General features: G+C 31.6%; 1 long non-coding RNA gene across 1 annotated transcript; it reads right to left on the reverse strand.

Moving 5' to 3' along the window:
- Window positions 1-12,868: 12,868 nt before the first annotated feature.
- Window positions 12,869-18,282, reverse strand: LOC127720974 (uncharacterized). The gene is made up of 3 exons (XR_007991011.1): window positions 18,158-18,282; window positions 16,290-16,358; window positions 12,869-13,140 (listed from the first exon to the last, which is right to left on the reverse strand). It is a non-coding gene; the product is annotated as an uncharacterized LOC127720974 (long non-coding RNA).
- Window positions 18,283-19,946: the final 1,664 nt, after the last annotated feature.

The raw sequence follows: 19,946 nt of genomic DNA on the forward strand, positions 1-19,946 counted from the left end.
TTAGATAAGTGTGAAATATAGATCACATTATCATCAAAGATCGTCTACGCTGACACAAATTCATGCACATTTAGTCAAAAAGCAAATCTATGATTTGGTCACATTATATACTGATATTGAAAATAACATGCTGACAAAACAGTCAAAATTGAAAGAATATGTTTATGTCTTGCAATATAAGCTCTTGATAGTTTCATCGAGTTGGTTACTTAGTTGTATCCTTTATATCTGGTCTCCTTTTTTAAAGAAAAAGCTTACTTTATTTCCATATCCTTAAATGAGATCAACAAACGTCTGACCTCGTTTGATTCAGCCTTAAGTTCAACTGCTTTCTCATCCACGTCTCTGAAACAGTGAAATATATCAAGTCCAATAACATTATGTAAAGTTAATAATTCGTATTTGAAAACAATGGATCATTGATCATGTTGATTTTTTTTCTATTTTCCTGATAATTTTATTTCTTTGCAATTTCGCTTTACCTTCTATAAATGATCTAACAAAAACGCTAAACTATCTATTTTAATTTGCTAGATTATAGCCAAAAACGTCATAAAAAAAGGTAAAATGTTTTATTTAATTGCATTTATGGATATATTAAATACCTGACTTCTAAAGGAATTCCTGTAAGATTCGATTTAGCTGTTGAAAGTATGTTTATTTTGATACGGCATGTTGCCTGACGTCATATTAATTGAATGTCAAATTAATTGATTGGAAAATTAAGGGTTCTAATGCCGATAGTTCTATTAGGCAGTTATACCGTCAACAAATTTTCGTTTGGTACACGTTACCAAAAGTAATTTATTAACAGGAGACACGTCCTGAAGTTTACTTGATTGAGTTAGGTGTCTCTTTATGTGTGGTTAGTGTATAAATACGGAGCAAAGTTCGGTCGGAATGGACCGTCAAATCAGATGCTTCTTGTAGGAATAGTGCAACTGTTCCCTTTGTCCTTTTAAACAATGAAATATCTTTAAACGTGGTCTGTTGCAAGCCAAAATAATGCCCCTATTCAATAAACTCTCATTTTCCAGTTGCAGTTTTGAAATATCCACCCTGCTTTCCAGGTTGATTTTTCTAACGAAACTATAATAGTTGGTTTGTTACCGTCCAGATAATGCAGGAACGACGTGCCACTGGACATTATGAAAGCAATTTTTTAGCAATCATCCCCCACACGACATTGTTCCTGGCGAGAATGTTTATTTTTGTAAATGTTGTAACTATATACGTTTAATATTTATTGTACCTTTTAAGTTGTTTGTTTTCCTCTAAAATCTCAACCAAATTCTCCTCTTTAGTGAAACAGTTTTTGCATAGGCTAAAAAAATAATATTTACATTAAACATTTGATGAAAACTGTGAGCCCAAACGTAATAAATATTCTTGTCAGGTATTATGAATTACGTGCTGTTATTGATTTTGACCTACGTTTTTATGTCTAACACACAAATCAACATTAATCTTGCACCATTTGTGGTTACATTATTTGTATAGCACATAGTTGAGAACGTGATAGAACAGATTGTTATTCCGAGAAACATTACCAACCGAAAGGAAGCCAAGGCTAACAGTGGTTTTTCGATGGGTAACCATCTGCTCTATTACCCACTCAGCTTTGTGTTATTTAATTTATTATACTAAAAGTTCAATTATTAAATTCTTTTAAAAATCTAAAATGAAAGTCATAAACAATAACGTCGTGGTCATAACAACCATCCATATTACATAAAGAGCACAAATGATAAAACGTCTCTGTGAAGTGTACTTACTAGTATAGGTTCATAATGATTGATATGATTCATAATGACTTATATATTTCATAATGATTTATATTATGTTTCCTAATGATTTAAAGGTTTTAAATTGATATCCAATTCTAGCGAATTGTAAACCTATTTATCTTATGATAACAATTATCTTTGTTTTAAATAGATTTTATATAATCTTTTGCACATGCCAGTATGACAGCATTTGTCCTGTTCCGTCGCAAAATTAGACGTTTTAATACGTTTTGTACGCACTAAAATGTAAAACAATACATCGTTTTGACTCTTGAAAGTCACCAATGACCCAACGAATAGCCAATGGAAATGTTGCAATATCATTTCATTATGCTGGATAAGCCAATCAAATTACTTAATCACTTTTTCTCATCACGTGCAATGTGATACGAAAAGTATAACTTCGTGCAAGAAATAGATAATAGGCAACAGTCATAAGAGAATAGAATGTACGCAATGGGATAGAGGAGAATGTCTCCATCTTATTAGCCAGTCATCATCTGACATTTTAACGTGAAGTATAATGATAGTTATGAAACAAAAACATGAAAGTTATCTTTATTTTTTGTGGCAAAGTTCAATATGTCTGGGGACGCCCAATTCTTCTCAAACCTGTGACAGTGATGTTATAGCACAACATAAGAACAAAATATAAAATCAGTTGAAAAGGGCTTGTATCATATGCACGATATCGATAAAAAGTAAAACAAAGAACTACAAAAAACACTGAGAACGCAAAGTACCGATCTGAGAGTACTCACAGATACAGAACAAATATTTTCAAACCAAAAAAAAAAAAAACAAATAAAGAAATCTTGTATCGAATACAGAATGTATCATTCAGTACACATCCAATAGATTTAGTTTAACACGACACAAACAGTAATGATCGGCAAGGACAGAAAAAGCAATCAATATACAGAACAAGTACAGATAAACATATAGATAGAGGCAATTAAACACAATATGAAATTAATACTACGAGGATCGTTTTGATTTTATTTAAAGAATTTGAAGACATGTTTCCTTTAAAGAATGTAAGTAATGAAATGCATCCTCACGAGGAACAACATATATACACATGTGCGAATTTGTATCACATGTGATTTAAATAGGTCGTTATTGTATCGTTAAGTCACACAGATAAACATTTTTTTTAGATCTCATAAACTTATAATCTCTTACCTAGTGTCAGTTTTCGATTGAATATATTCTAAGATTTCAGTGTAAAGCCTTGTTTTATTAAGAGGAGGCACAAAGGGCAACGTTGATTCCTTTGGAATATCGTCTAAGAAAGAGATATCTTTATCAATAGTTCTGTAGAGTTTGAAAAATGTTATATCATGTTTTTCGCATAAAATATTGTGTAGTGCCATAAACACTTGAACATATTGAACATGAATTTGATCAATGTTCTTCAAGAATAGTTCTATGTTTTGCTGTTCAATGCGTTCATTATCTTCTACTTCGGTTTCTTTGATATCTTTCTTCGACTTAGTGAATGATTCAAGTTCTTCAAACGTTGATGCTATATCAGTGATAACTTCTTGGCTGTCAAAATGTAGTTTTTATAGGTGTGTGCTTTTAACTGTATCTTTCACACTAGAAATGACATCAATTTTAGACTTCAGGTTTTGAAGAGCTGATAGTGCTGCTTCCCATTTTTCTAATACGATCTCGGAAATATCAGAAAAGGAATGACCTTTATGCGATGATATAGCACATTTTCAACATATTATATCACTACATTTTAAACAATAAAACTGATATTCCTTTTCATGTGTAGTACACCTGGTATTATCGCTCTGTACGTTTGAAAGGTCTATTCCATTGATATCCGTTATAGTATGTCCACTTACAGCTGGTATCTTATCATGTCTTTCACGACAAACTGCACATAATGCATGTTGACATTCATAACAAAAGAAAACACTGTATTTGTCTGTACAAATGTAACATTTTTGAGAAGAGGTCTGTGCCATTATCACAGAATTCGAACCCGGACGTTATCATTAAACGCAAAAGTTTCATTGATTTGTTTAATATGAATTCTATAAATAAATTTCGTATCAATAGATACAAGTAACCGTCTTAGTCATAGCTGTATGTTATTCCACGAAAAAAAAGGAGGGTGGAGATAAAAGAATAAGCTTTTTTAAGCAAGCCATTGTCTTTTACATTGTAGTTTTATTCCCTAAAAATAGTTCACCTCATATGTTTATCTATTGTAGTGGAGTAAGAAACCTTGACAAGTGAAAATTTTCATTGGACGTCGACAAATATTTTGAAGGGTTAGATTTCGCATTCTACCAGAAAAAGCCACCATTTTGAATTCCGAATTTTTTTTTGGTATGTAATTTCTCAAAAAAAAACAAAAGTCACATTTTGTGCCTCAAAATCTTCATTTTGTCAATATTTTTTTTTGTACTTACATAAACAACACGATGGGTGCCACATTTAGTGCAGGATCTGTTTACTCTTCCAAAACACATGAGATCAATCTAGGTTTTAAATCGGGTTCGTGTTGCTTAGTCTTCAGTGTTTATGTCATGTATTATAGATAGAAATAAGAAGATGTGGTATGAGTGCCAATGAGACAACACTCCATCCAAGTCACATTGTGTAAAAAGTTAACAATTATAGGTCAAAGTACGGCCTTCAACACGGAGCCTTGGCTCACACCGAACAGCAAGCTATAAAGGTCGAGTTGTTTGTCTTTTGGTCATTTTTCGTTTTTTTTTATTATTGCGTTTTCAGTTTGTCTTCGACTTATGAGTTTGAATATTGTTTTGGTACCTTTCGCAGCTCTATTGTTTACTTGCCAATCATACCACGCCTCCTTATTTCATCGGGTAAGACCAAAGTCCAATTAAAACACATATACATATATATTAGCAAGAGTCTCTTTCCATTAACATTAACGGAAATGGATGTCGAGCGCACTAAATGAGTATTGTTTATATAAATTTTACAACATGATTAGTGAATACATAACGTTTCCTGGTGATAAGATCATTAAAGATTTAATTAGTAGGTTACTGCTGATGACATTTCACTTTTTACATTTGTTGACTTTGACAAAATATATATCATGACATTTTATTCCTTTTAATGTTCAGATGTTTCACCTGTGTATCATTGGCAAATCCATCGATATCATAAATTAACATATAAAATAAAATTATAAAAAAGAAAGAATAAAACTGACGATATGAAAAAGGGAAACAGATATCACAAAGATGGTCATGGTATTATGTGGTGTTTGTCTGAGGCTAATACAAATTGATTTTTGTTTGCTTTATGTTCAGTGGCAAATATTTCAGGCATATGCATATCTAGGACGAATACAAATTAAGTCTAGGAGTACATGATTTATTTTCTTAATTGTCACTAATTTCGTTTATCTGTTTTAACATTAATCATGGCGTTGGTTTTCTCGTTCGCATTGATTCACATTGTGTCATGGCGGGGTCTTTACAGTTTACTATGCAGTATGTGTGATGCAAATAATTGAAGGCCGTGTGGGGATCTACACATTTGTTTACATCATCGTCCTTTTGTTTCTGGTAGATATTTGTCTCGTTGGGGATCAAACCACATCTCATTACCTTACTATTGTATGCCAGAATAAAGTTATAAAACCTCTCCACATTCTGTAGATTAAATACAATGATCAGGTTTAAAAAGTAATGATATTTCGAACATGCAAAGAAGTAAATGAGGATCCTAGTTCATTAATGCTCCCTAACGATTTAAAGTACCTTTTTTGATATGCGTTTGCGGTATCAGGATGAACAAATATTTCGTTTGTGCTTTTGTGGTCGAACTAAAATAAATGCTTAAACACTATTAGAAGCAAACATAGTTGGACTAGTCGATTTTATAGAATTTTTATTGTTTAACAAAAAATCATTATTTAATTCTTTTTTTTAAAGTTATACAATTATTAAGTTTCTTTTAAGATTGGCAAGATAATCAATTATTTTCCCTTATAAGATAATACTACAAACCTAAGAGAAACTGATTGTCCTAGTTTCAAGTCAAATCGTAGTTCTGTTCGAGGATCAATGATGTAAGGGAGATAACAAAAATATGAATCTACGATCATTACCCCTCCCAAGACGAAATACAAAGATGATAGCAAAAATCATTGATATCACCGATTGTTAAGTGTATAACAACTGGAATGAAGTCAACAAATCTGTAGAAAATTTAATAAAAAATTGATAAAAGCCTTTTCATGATCAAAAATAGTATCTATGTCAAAATACTGCAAATCTGTTCCAAAAATTAATTAATAATTAGTGGTAAACAGGTAATAGTATCTTTCACATAAACATAATATTCACGTTTTTAAAATTTGATTATCTTTTCACTTAGCGAAACGTTGAATGTGAAAGTAAGAAAGGAACATTTTGAAGGGGGCTTGCACAGATACGGCATAGTAGATTGTGTTGTTTCTAAAAGGCTCCTTTAATTCTTGTCAGACCCATTCTAAGTAAGTATACGCCTACACTAATCGAAAACAAAATTGATGATTAACTATAAACGGAAAGGGACAGCTGTTTCTGGAAAACCTGTAAACCTAAACGCGCTGTTGATACCTAACATAATTAGTTGTATGCTTATCAGAACTTTGGATTATAAAACACAATTATTTCAGAGCACATTACAGCCACGAAAGCTAAGAGCTTACCCGACACGGCCCTTTCATTTATAAGATTTATAAAGAAGCAATTCAGCTGTTCATTAATAAATGTGTAATATGAAAATAAGAAGGTGTGGTATGATTGCCAATAAGAATAGAACAACTCTCTAGCACAGACCAAATGACGTAGCAGTTAGCCATGGAAAAGTAACGAAGTACGTCAGTCCTTGTTAATTTTGATGTTATGAAAATCCCTGTCATGATATTTGTTTGCCAATGCACTCCTAAATGGCAAGTTACACGCATAACACATGCACACTGTTCTAAATCTTGTTTGATCTGCTCTGAAAAAAAGTAAAAATTGAAGAAAATAAAGTAAATATTGCATCAAAGAGAAACAAAAGTATTTTTAATGGTGTTATTCATTTGGTTTGCGATTACTGTTAAAGTGTTTAATCTGATCAATTTAACGTCTAGTGATTTTGTTATTACTCGACTTTACCGTATATATTTATTTTGCTGTAACGTTTTGAGTGTTTTTCATAGAAACATGATTGGCTTTCAAGGAAACTTTTCTTAATATAACTCCTGCACGAAATGATGGACTTTGAATTTCATGCAAGCAATTAAAGTGGGATAAGGTAATTTTCAGGAAATCATAGAGAATATCACCATCCCAATGCCCGGTTCTATTACAGTGGTATAAAATTACGTATATTTTTCGAACAGAAAATATCTAGCAGTGATAAGGACCATGTCTGAAAGTAGAGTTTGGATTGCTCACCCGATTTTTTTAATATAACAGACCTATAAACAACTGTCATAAAAGTGGGAGGTATAGCAAGCTATAAAACCAGGTTTAATCCCCCATTTTCTTCGAAAAATGCCTGTACCAGGTCCGGAATATGACGGTTGTTATCAATTAGTTTCGTTGGTTGATAAAGTCTCAAGTTTGATTTTGTCAGTTTTTATGGACTTCACCCTTTTTAAATTAAACTTGGCGTTCGGTAGTTGTGTTACACATTTTTACAATTTCGTATGCAGCATCAAAATGAATTATTGGGTAAACGTATAAGTAAAACAGCAAACCAACAACAACAAAATAACTAAAGTTGAAGCGATGAAAAACACTGCAAATATTCACTGAAACAAATGCAATTTTTGTGATAATTATTTTACTATCGGAAGAAAGGCGTTGATTTTCTTATATCTGTGTACATGTATATGATAACGCGTTTTCAGAAAAGGGACTTTAATGATTAAGATGAAGTAACTTCAACGTTCTCCCAAAGAACAAGACCCTTGTAATTACAATTTGAGGGGTCTATAATTAAACTGTTACACAGTAAAGCTGATATTCCTACCAACCAGTGTACCACTTATTTAAAACGCAATATGAACTTAATGTCTTTCACCACTGCTAACCTGATTTATTGGTAAACTTGTTTTCGTTCTGAATATGTATGAATTTTCTTTGGAAACCTGAAATATAAATATTCAAATGCTTGCATATCAAATGTACACTTCCCCTGGTCAAAGAAAATAATAATCAAATGTCAACATTCGCTTTATTAGAATTTATTCTTATTTTTTTTTTATTTCAGTGATCAAAATAGTATTTGTCTGATATATTTTAGACATGCCTAAAAGTCTTTTTTAAATTATCTTTATTGACTTTGATTAAAAAAAGTGTCATTTGTGAAGTTAAATTATTATGAATTATGATAATAAAGTATGATACGTTTAAATCAGTACAGCAATAATTGATATACTACTTTAAAAGCTCATTGAAATGTGTCTTTTATCTCAATTTATTTTGATTTTGTTTGCAGTTACTGAGTGGGTACAAATAGCTTACAAGTTCAAAGCAATGGATTGTAAAAATAGAATAGCACATTTGTCTCACCTCTACAAGTTTTTTTGAAGCTCTTTGTTCGTTTTTCTAAGTTGTTCAATGATCTTGTGTGTTCCAACACATTCAGAACAGGAGCTACAATATTGAAATGGATACAATGTTTTAGAAATGCATACTTCACAAACTTCCTACAGTTATATATATTAATGAACCGGAACTATAGAGTAAATATAGGCTAATGGCATTTTTGTTTTTGATACTGACTTTTTAGCAAGAATATCGTTAGTGATATTTATTTTACGATCGCAAGAAAGGCTAAAGATGGAATACCTTTAACGTTCTCCTTAAGAAAAAGACCCTTGTAATTACAATTTTTAAAAGAGGTCTATAATTAAACTATTACACGGCAAACTGATATTCTTACCAAACAGTGTACTACTTTTTCAAGACGCAATATGAGCTTAATGTCTTTCACCACTGTTAACCTGATTTCTGGGTAAACTTGTTTTCGTTCTGAATATGTATGACGTATTTGCCATTGGATGCTTAAAAGACAACAAGTAATCATTTAATTATAAGTCTAATAATCTATAAGCGATAATTTCTTTTTGAGCCTCTAGTGCCGCAATGATTACAATATGTATCTCCAACGGTCATCGTGGTTATCTTTGATATAATGTTCTATGTCTCTAAACATCAATCTACGATCAAAATGTTGTACTTGTGCATAATATGGTTCCTCTGGAAGATATTCAAGTTTTCCAATCTCATCTTTTATTGCGTTATAAGTCAAGTAAAAGGTTAATTCATGTTTTTCCATCAAAACGTTTTCTATGCTAAAGCACAGTTGTGTACACTTTCTATATATTGAATCAGTTTTGAAAAGGTACATTTAATTTTTTCATTTTCAATCTTCTTATTATCCTCTAGTTCGGTTGTTTTTATCTTCCTCTTCGATTCGAGAAATTTAGTTAAATGATTAAAAGCTGACTGTATTTCGCCAAAAGCCTTTTGAGTTTCAGCATGGAAACTTTCCAAATGATTCCATTTTATCTTTTCTTTTTCATTAATTATATACTCAAGTGACCGTGTTAGTTCTGTCATTGATTCAATAGACTTAAAGCTCTCCTTTCTAACAACTTCATCGATTTCTGTTAATGAATGGTCCTTATGAGTAGATGCAATACATTTCACACAAATTAGAACATTGACATTTCGTACAATAGCATAGAAATTCTTTTTCATGTGTTAAACAGAGGGTTTTACTATTGAATGTAGAATGGTTAACACTGTGTATATCTGTAATCGTATGTTCCTTTATTGCCGGGATTTTGTCATGTCGACCACGACATATTCCACATAACGCTGGTTTACATTCATAACAGTAGAATGTACCGGTATTTTCATTGCACAAATTACATTTTTGACTGACGACTCGTGCCATTTTCTACAAAAATACTCGTACCATTAAACTACGTAGTTTACAAAAGGAATTTAAAATTCCGGTTAAATAAACAGATCATAAACAAACGCTATAAAATGTGTATTTTGTAAATCTATAATGATCGTTCTTAATCTTAAATTCATTTAATAAGATAGTCGCAGATATGATTTTCTATTTTCTATTTTAACAGTAGTCGACATCTGCAGGTACAAATAAAAGTATATGTGGTGTTGATTTAAAAGATAAAAATAACCAAAATATATAATTATATATATAAAGAGGGTAGAATTTGAAAGTTGCCTCCTTTCTGCTATCATTATAGTTACATGTTTTTAATAGATATATAAATGAGGATATGTGGTTTCTTCCAATATTACATCTATCCATTGTGAGTGCTCAAACCCTCTTATATGGGGCAGTGGTGCAATACAAGTATATACATAAGTAAAATGTGTTAATATGTTAATATAATAAATCTAACATAATATAAGACCAGCGTTCCTATATATCTTTAGAGAAATGCATTATTTTATGTATTATTATGTTATTTTACGTATGTATTTCTCTTTCCAAGGGGCATAACTGCTGTAAAATAGTTTGTCGGAAGACCTTGATGATATCAGCTTTGGATATAAACCTCATTAAAATTCGACAAGACATGTATGTGTGAGGGTGTTTACTATTAATGCAATGTGCAACATGAATTATATTTCAAAGAGACATAATTTCTTTTCTTAGCAATAAAAATAATTTTCGAATTTTTCCGAGATATTGCAAAAAGAAACATTTGAAATAGATTTCATAAATATCGGGCAAGAATTATACACTTGCGTACTCAGCAATTTAATATTGAATTTACATTCTAATGGAAATAATTTCTGTAAAAATAATTGATTTGCGTTGATTTTCGATGTCGTCCGATACATTGCTGATAATAACCTTTGATATAAATGTCATAAATATCTAGCAAGAATTGTACACTTGAGTGAACGTACAATGCAATTTTATATATAATTCATATTTTAAGAGAGATGCGGCAACTCCTGAAAAAATTATTTAATATCAGAATATGAGTGGTGATGTTCGAACTCGTCCCAGTCATGTCTGATATAAACATCGACATAAATTTCATTACAATCCTGCAGGAAATAAGTGGGAGTTGCTTACTTTCACGTCAAGTGGCCTCTGGTGGATAGTTATCTCATTTGCAATAATACCACATCTTCTTATTTCTGTAGTGACAGCGCTTACAGTGTAATTTTTTATATAATTAATTTTTCCATGAGACATTTTTCCTTTAAAAACTGTTGTTTAGAACTAATTTAAAATTTGTTCCAACACATTGATAATACAAATCTCATAATCATCTGACAAGAACTGTACACGTTTAAGAGCTTACAAGACCGGATAAACGGAGAGACTAACTGACGGGCGAACGCTTTCTATTTATATTCCCCGCATAAACACCAACTTCTCTAACAGTAAACATGAAGTCAGAGACATGACAGGCCAATAAATATTGGGTGTTTTTGAACTACGTTTAAGGGTATCAACCTTTTTCGTTAAAACTCAATCGGTGGACTCATGAAAGAAAATAAAGGTAAACACAAAAAATATCAATAGAAAATTAGCACGCTACCCCTAAAACAATGGTATAAGAGATAGAAAAGATCACAATGTCAAGTATAAGACAATAAGCAATATGAATTCGTATCAAAGAACGTTCGAAGCATACTGAAATTATGCTAGGCATATGGAATACCATGTAGATGATTAATTTGTTGGTATTTAAGGTTTTTAGTTTGTTACTCGAAATTAAATAGCAAAAACATAATTCTTACATTCTTACAATTATTTAGAATCCGTAATTATTATTACACAGAAGTACTAAATATGTAATAACAAATTGTCTACAATCTGGCATTGCCCATGCTAACAAGTGTAAACTCCGCTACATTCTTTAAGGCCGTTGTTTCTTGTTTTAATTGTTTCACGTTTTTATTTATGTTGAAGCCTTCTATAGCTGACTATACGATAAGAGTGATTATCATGGTCAAATACCTAACTGTGACCTATATATATATATATTACTTGAATTATGACGGATAGTTATATCATTGGCAATCATACATTATACCACACCTCCTCATTTTTATAAGGCCAGTACAATTTTCTTCCTAAAAAACAACGGTAAATTGAGGATTTGAAATCAAAACATAATCCATCTGGATAGATTTATTTCTAGTGATGTTTGTTAAATAAGTTGTTTCTGTTCGCACCGAATGTTTGTTTCTGTTGGATTTTTTTAAATCTGGCATTGGCAATTGTTTAATGGTTTATTTGAGATTGGACGACAGTAAATGAGTCGTTTTCCTTATCACTTGGTACCATTGCCCTCAGTCTATATCAGATTGTGACAGAGCTTCCGACACAAAGGACTGAAAGTCCTGTACAATGATGACCAGTTTCCTTAATATAAATTATGAGATAGATGTTTCACAGGTTTACCTTGATTGAAAACCAGCGTCACTCTCTGGAGGGAGACGTAGAACTTTATTTTTGATTTATTAATGAAAAAAATAGCAGGCTGTGTAGTCATATTATCGGGAAAATCATACCTTATTCACCAAATTGTATTATGTGTTCCATTGGAAAGATTTTAATTGCGTTTTTTTTTGTGATTTATAATTTATTCATATTCTGAGTATGATGGATGGATGGATGGATGGATGGATGGATGGATGTTTAACGTCCAGTAGCAAAATAAATGCATACTCAGGACCAGAACATTAAAGCAATTTTAATATGAACCCTGCTGTGTAATAGGCAGACGCGTTGAACCGGATTTTCATGTGCTAGTTCACATGGTAACAGTCCGCAGGAAGACATGTCATATCATCCGGACACCTTATTCTGACTCAGAACCGACCAGTCTCTATATTTGATTATTTGTATCTCTAGCGAGTAGGATGCTATGCAAAATTATCACAAAAAAAGATTAAAGGAAAAATACACCAAATGGCGATAAACAATTATATCTATGATTTTATCTAGATTTAATTCAAAATGATATATAGATATTAGCTATAAGACGAATTTGATATCGTGTTTATTTTAAGACATTTGGGTTTCAATTATTGTACATCAAAAATGGAAAATATATCAGATTGACTGGAAAACAGAAGTTTGACATAAATCCGACTAGTATGACGGGAATGACATGCATAAATCATTTTCTTAATCTAAACTGTACCCTTAAATATACACATTCGCATACTAGTTTTTACGTGTACTCCCACAGCATTCACAAAACTTTGTCTCAAAAATATTGCGAAAGTTACAATCAGGACATAACAGATTCTTATCCAGAGACGTTTTCTGTGTCGTCGATTCTTTCCTTTCTCCCCTAGAAGTAAAAAATAAAATAAATTATAAATGTATGGCCTTAATTTCATAAGAAAAACTTCTGAAATATCAGTTGTATTTGACTGGGAAATTACGGTATTACATTCAAACCAAACTGATGACAGTTTTTAGTTTTAATAAAGACTGTGGCATCTATCCTTGAATAGTAACCAGAACTTGTCTTTCTAAGACCAAGGCGGTTAATTTATGGCAGAATGTGAACAAACATTTGATAATCATCCTTGAAAAAGTTATGTTTTATTTATAACATGTTTATGTATTGTTCCTTTGTTGAAGTATATATTTCTGCTTTCTTTCGTGTTCTTAAAAATATTAATAGCAAAAGGTACGGTCATACATGTATGTGTACAATAAGTTTAGTTTATATTACACGAATAACATGTCATTAAAACGCAAGTAGAACTGAATTTCAGAACTATAAATTTATTTTACTGTTGAATCTATTCTAAATGGCTTACAGGGTAAATAAGCTCCTTATCTAGATCACAATAAGAAAAGTGCTCTAATTTACGTTGTTTAGAACTGTTTTAGCATGAACAGATTCTGACAGTTATATCCACGAATAGATTCTGGCAGTTCTACATAAGAACAGATTTGGACAAAACTCAAGCCCATGGTACGTAAAATAGGTAGAAATAATAACTACTAATAGACAAAGTTTATTCAACCATACATAGAAAACCAACGATAAAGTAAAACGAACCCTTCCAAAATCAGGTGATCTAATAAGTGGCACCCAACGTGTTGTCCGTGACAAGTACAAATTCGGTGATATCATTAAGTATAATTAAATTGAGAATGGAAACGAGGAATGTGTTAAAGAGAAAACAACCCGACCAAAGAGCAAAAAACAGGCCAAGGCCACCAATAGATTTACATTTATATTGCCTGTGTGTTTTTCTCTAGTAACAGGGAATGGTAAACTTTTGTTTAAGACATTCATTTTGATCATACCTTCGCATGAACAACATGTAACATATAATACAATAAACGTGGATTACATGTAAATGAAACAGAATACAATAACATCAACATGTAAATAAAACACCTAAGTGGTCTACACATTCGTTAACATTTGTCCATATGTCCATATGACAGTTCAGTTCTAAAACTACTATGAATCTTAAAAGGTTCTGAATCAATAAACACAAAGATCTACAATCAACAACAGTTTCTGTAATAAAGAGGAGAACAAAAACAATAAGGTATGATATCGTTGCTGGGCTTGAAAAATGTGGTATATGATTTGTTTGCTAGAACTACTTTATCACATAAACCGGCATGGCGGGAGGAAATCTCTGATATTCCTAAATATCATACATTTAGACCAATCAAAACAGTTGAAATAAGACATGCTACAAAATTGCCAATTTTAATTGGTTTTAAAGTTTATTCCCAACATTTTTTTTAAGAATTGACTGCTTCTTTTTTAACATTTTATTGGGATGTAAAATCGTTGACTGAAGATTATTTTGTATGAAGCGCGGAAACGCTTCATTCTAAAATGTGCGCACGGTCAATTCTTTGAAAACCCTATAAAATGACTAAAAGGGGCATTCAATACATGTTTTTGCTAAGATCATGAAAACACGTTTTTTATCAAGTTTTACTTCTTTATTTTACCTGTGCACTTTATTGTGGAGGCTCGTGTCATCATTAATATTACATTTCATTTTGAAATGAAGGATTAACTTCAGAATGACACGAGATTGCTGTTAGCCAATCAAAATAACGTATTATAATGTAAAATACATGTAATGTAATTATGTAACATTGGAAATTGTTGTATAATGGCTTTGGGAATCAAAACCGTTTACATTTCATTCTTTCTTTCTGTGAAAATAAGATAAGTTTTTGTGTTATCCAGAAATGTCCAATTTTTTTTTCTCGCACAAATCACATACGATAGTTGGACGTTTCAACCAATTTTTTAAAGCCTGTTTGTGAAAATTGTTTTTGTTGAAAAAAATAGTAATTTACTACATTTTGGAAGCCCAGCGACGATAAACGACAACCACTGATGACGTTTAAATTAACATTCTTTTTTAAGTTTCATTAACATCTAAATCTTTAAATATGAATTTGTCATGTACTGAAAACACTATATCCATCCTTAAGTTTGAAATTCGTTTGACAAAAACATGTTGGAATACCTATGTGCAAATCAAAATGATCATAGTTGTTACTCAAAGATTTAGTTTTATAGTTACCGATTTATTTTACTTATAGACCCTCATTCCTAAATAAAACAATGATCAGATACACTAATATCGAAACATAAAAGCAGTTGGAGAGGAGTTATTGCTTTAACCATCTATATCTTAGATTGAAAGAGAGGCGAAAGAAACCAAAAAAAAAGTTAAGGGACATCCAAACTCATAAGTCGAAACTAAGCTGACAACGCCATGGCTGAAACAGACAAAGACCAACCGACAAACAAAAGTACACAAAAGAGGGACTAAAGATACCATAGGGACAGTCAAACTCATAGATCGAAAACAAACTGACAACGTCATGGCCAAAAATAAAAAGACAAACAGACAAATAATAGTACAGATGACACAACATAGAAAACTAAAGACTAAGCAACACGAACCCCACCAAATCTGGGGGTGATCTCAGGTGCTCCGGAATGGTAAGCAGATCCTGCTCCACATGTAGCACCCGTCGTGTTGCTTATGTTATTACAAATCCGGTAAATAGTCTAGTTCGGTAGGTCACATTCGTGAAAAGGGAAGGGTATTGTAGTTACGACATAAGGAACATATCCGATATCATCTGTGAAACGGTTATTCCATAACGGTCAACCAACTCGTGATGGCGTCTGTAAAATTTACGAAGGGATGATTTCAACTTCACCATTTGGAACTCTTGGTTTAATAGCTTCCTTGTGAGCAGCAATCCTCTATCAAATACAACATAGAAAACTAAAGACTGAACAACACGAATCCACCAAAAACTGGGGGTGATCTCAGGTGCTCCGAAAGGGTAAGCAGATCCTGCTCCTCATGTGGCACCCGTTGTATTGATCATGTTAGAACAAACCCGGTAATAAGTCTAATTTATTAGGTCACATTCGGGAAAAGGGGCGGGATTTTAGTTACGACATAAAGGTGCACATAAACTCACCGATATTGCATATTGTTCCCAGATCGATCTGTCCATGGTTTGAAATTTTTCTGATTACTCTTAAGAATACTGCAATGAAAATAATTTTCATCATTTGATATTACAAATAGTTCTTGAACTGACAAAGTATTAAATTCTATAATAATACAAGTATTTAAGTAGAGCATTGGATGAAGCGGCCTTCTACTGTCCAAGCATAGCTTATAATCTAAAATTGAAAACAAAATGGTTACTTATTCTTTTAACCTTACAATACCTGAAAAGTCCACTCATTTGTTAAGTTACTGATTATGTACTTCTTATTTATGACATTATTGCCTGAGTTTTAATATGGAAGGAGTGGGCTGCTTGCTAACCAAGATGTTTTACTGTGTCGACGCAACCATTTATATCTCTTCGTTGTGAAGTCAACTGTTACTTGAAGTGGTTTTCTCTGGATTTGTACTAATAGATATTGAACATAGACAAACTACTGCTTATTATTTGGAACCTCTATTTCAATAATATTAATTTACTTTTAAATGACAAATTTCTGTCAAGAAAATAATAATTAATAACGATATCTATTGAAGATAAATACTCCATTCATGTAATTAGTGCTAGAAAATGTAGAATGCTTCTACATATAAATGTTCACAATAGCAAAATTGAGATTATCCTTCTTTATGCAAAGCTCATTTCACAATCAATCCTTTAGATGTAGGTAAATATATACGGCAGATCTTACTGTATCTGAACTGGTCTGATCTAGTAACGGTCAACATAAGTCACCCAACTTTGAACTACATGTTATTATTAAAGGACATCATCTATATAGCGGAACGTGAAGTTAAGGAATATATATACTGATACAACAAGAAGATATGGTTTGTGTTTGCTAATGAAACAACTTTCCACATGAGAACAAATGACGTAGGAACTGTCAACAAGAGGGCCGTTAACAATGAAATCACCCAGACAGCATATTAAGCTATACATGATCCGACATGAAAAATGTTAAACAATTCAAAGCAGAAAACTAACTTATGTTAAAAAAAAATAAAGGAAAAAAACAAAGCTGATAGAAAGCAAACAAGACGACTGGTCGACGACGGAAGCCAACGACAAAATGTCAGGTGAGGAATTTTAACAATCAACATCTAAATAACATCAGTTTAAAGAATTGTTATGTGAATCATAGTGTTTAACTATGACCAGTTCCTGACTAACATTATCTAAATTGGCCGTTGTTAAATCAAGCAATTTTGACGAAACTAAGTTTAAATCTACCTCAAAACCAAAAGTTGGCTTTATATTGATTTAGCTATTCTTTATATGTCTCATTTTGGTCATAAACTCCTCAAATATTAAGGTAGTTGTACACCCAATGATAAATTGTTCCTTGTTAAAAAAATCACTATGATTGAAACAAAATATTCTCTGAAACTGATACTATCAAGATGCTTTTAGTACTGGCGTAAATCAGATGTGCATACTAGTATATTCAATCTTTCATTTGCAATAGTAGAAACAAATTTGAATTTTCTATTTCCCCATTCCAAACTAAATGAAAAATGGAGAAAAAAATGGCCCTACTTTGTTTCATAAAATCAAAAAGTTTAGATACAAATATCTTGTTTTATGGAGGGATAAATTGTTCCTTGAAAAAAAATCACTATGATTGAAACAAAATATTCTAATTAAAGTAATTATAATCATATAGTTGGCGGGAGGAGTGTATTACGTAATGTAGACACAATGAATAAGAGTTGATTCTTGAAAAAGAAACCATGAGCCCGGAGAATCCACGGTAAATGAATAGGCTGACGTCACGACAATGGTTTAAAACTAAATTCATATCTTTCAATTTAAATACTATATTAACATACCTATCCCTTAGAGAATGGATTTCCTTTTTCAGGTTTTTGTTTTCCTCCTGTTTCTTGGCATACCTTTTATATTGTGAAATAAAGCAATATTGATTATTGTTTTTTGTTTTTCGATAATTATTCGCACATGCATTTCAGAATACCTTGACATTTTCCAATAGCAATAGGTAAATATTGTGTGAAGAAAAGACCATTATATCATCATTTATAAAATTACCGTTAAAGTTGTAAAGTCGTGATCGACAATCCAAAATGCAAATCTTGATGTTGAATGATGATTGGCTTATTCTCTTAAAACATAGATATGGTTGTTTTTTTGCATTTACATGAAAAGTAACTTTATGTTGAATTTTTCTACGAAAACAATATTTACTGATAAACAATCTAAGTTCAGCAAGCAAATCAACAAACAAAGATGTAGTTGCTGGGAGAGGTAATAATATGGCAGATTACAGTCAAAATTAGTTTACCAATGAAGTTACAATATTTTAAATCAATCTTTTAAATTTATTCCAAAAAATTCAAATAAAAATGAAACCTGAGGTTATCAAATGAACTGTTATAAGAGCAATACTGAGCGGTGGATACATTGAATGTCGCTTGAATATTTAGACCTATTCTGCTATGCATGCATCACCCGTCATTCGAATAAGTGATATAACAAATAATTTAAAATTCTCCTAGAGATTAAAGGAAGGATTACCATCTGTCAACAATTACTAATTCGGTGCTTTTTTTGGACATTAGGTGATACAGATCGTCTCAAAATATACACTTATATGGCGTTTTAAACCGCAGATGTCGGCGTCTTGTAATTTTTTTGACAACTATTTTGCTTTTTCTGACTTATCTATTATGAGCTAAAAACTGGTTATCAAATAGTGTTTCAAAGCCTGTAAGCCTGTAAATAATGATATAAACGTGTAAAACAATTTTAACATGTTTAGTGTTTATTTGGAGGCCCGGTTACCTCCGTTGAGTGAAATGATTTCTTTTGTCTAATTTTCCTCTTTCATTTAGACTTTTCAGTTAAAGTCATTGTTATCTCATTTTACGATAAATGTTTTACAAAAAAAAAAAGAAGAAATAATGAAAAGACGTCCGTAATGTTTTGCTTGATAGTATGTATGTTTGTTTTGGAGATTTAATAACTAAACTTCATGAGACAAGAAATAAGTTTCATAATTTGATAGGTATTGACCCGAGAACACAGTTATTGCGTAGTGCATTTCATTTAGACAAAAAAAAAAACGCAAATTCAAAAAATCGCACCTGCTCAATCCAAGTGTAGTGTACTTCTTTTGGAACAAATTATATCAAAATTATAGAAAAGTCTATCGATTTTAACTCAAAATATGGAAAATTCTATGGATTGGGGGTCTGTAATTTAGATTGACAGCTTCAGACATAATACTAATTTTTGACCTTTTCAAATGGGACCAAATCACTACTTTACCTAAAAATTCATGCCCCAATTTTTTTTAATATGTTAATATAACGCCCTAATTACTATTTTATGCATAAAATATAAAGAAATGAATTTAGAAGGTGTATGAAAAAAAATTGAAAGTTATACACTTTTCACACTAGGGACAATTTTTGTTAACAACGGAAATCAAAAGACGATAACTGTGTCCCCGGACCTATTGTCTACATATATTAACATGACATTTGTTCTGCAAACAAGACTTTGTGTTGATCTCCATATGTCTTATGGTAATTTAGTCGTTGGGTTCTTGCCATACAACCATAATTAAAAAACACTGTTTCATTTTGAGACATTTATATT

This window comes from Mytilus californianus, unplaced genomic scaffold, assembly GCF_021869535.1.
Source record: "Mytilus californianus isolate M0D057914Y unplaced genomic scaffold, xbMytCali1.0.p SCAF_11, whole genome shotgun sequence".
In the NCBI taxonomy this organism is placed as follows: domain Eukaryota; kingdom Metazoa; phylum Mollusca; class Bivalvia; order Mytilida; family Mytilidae; genus Mytilus; species Mytilus californianus.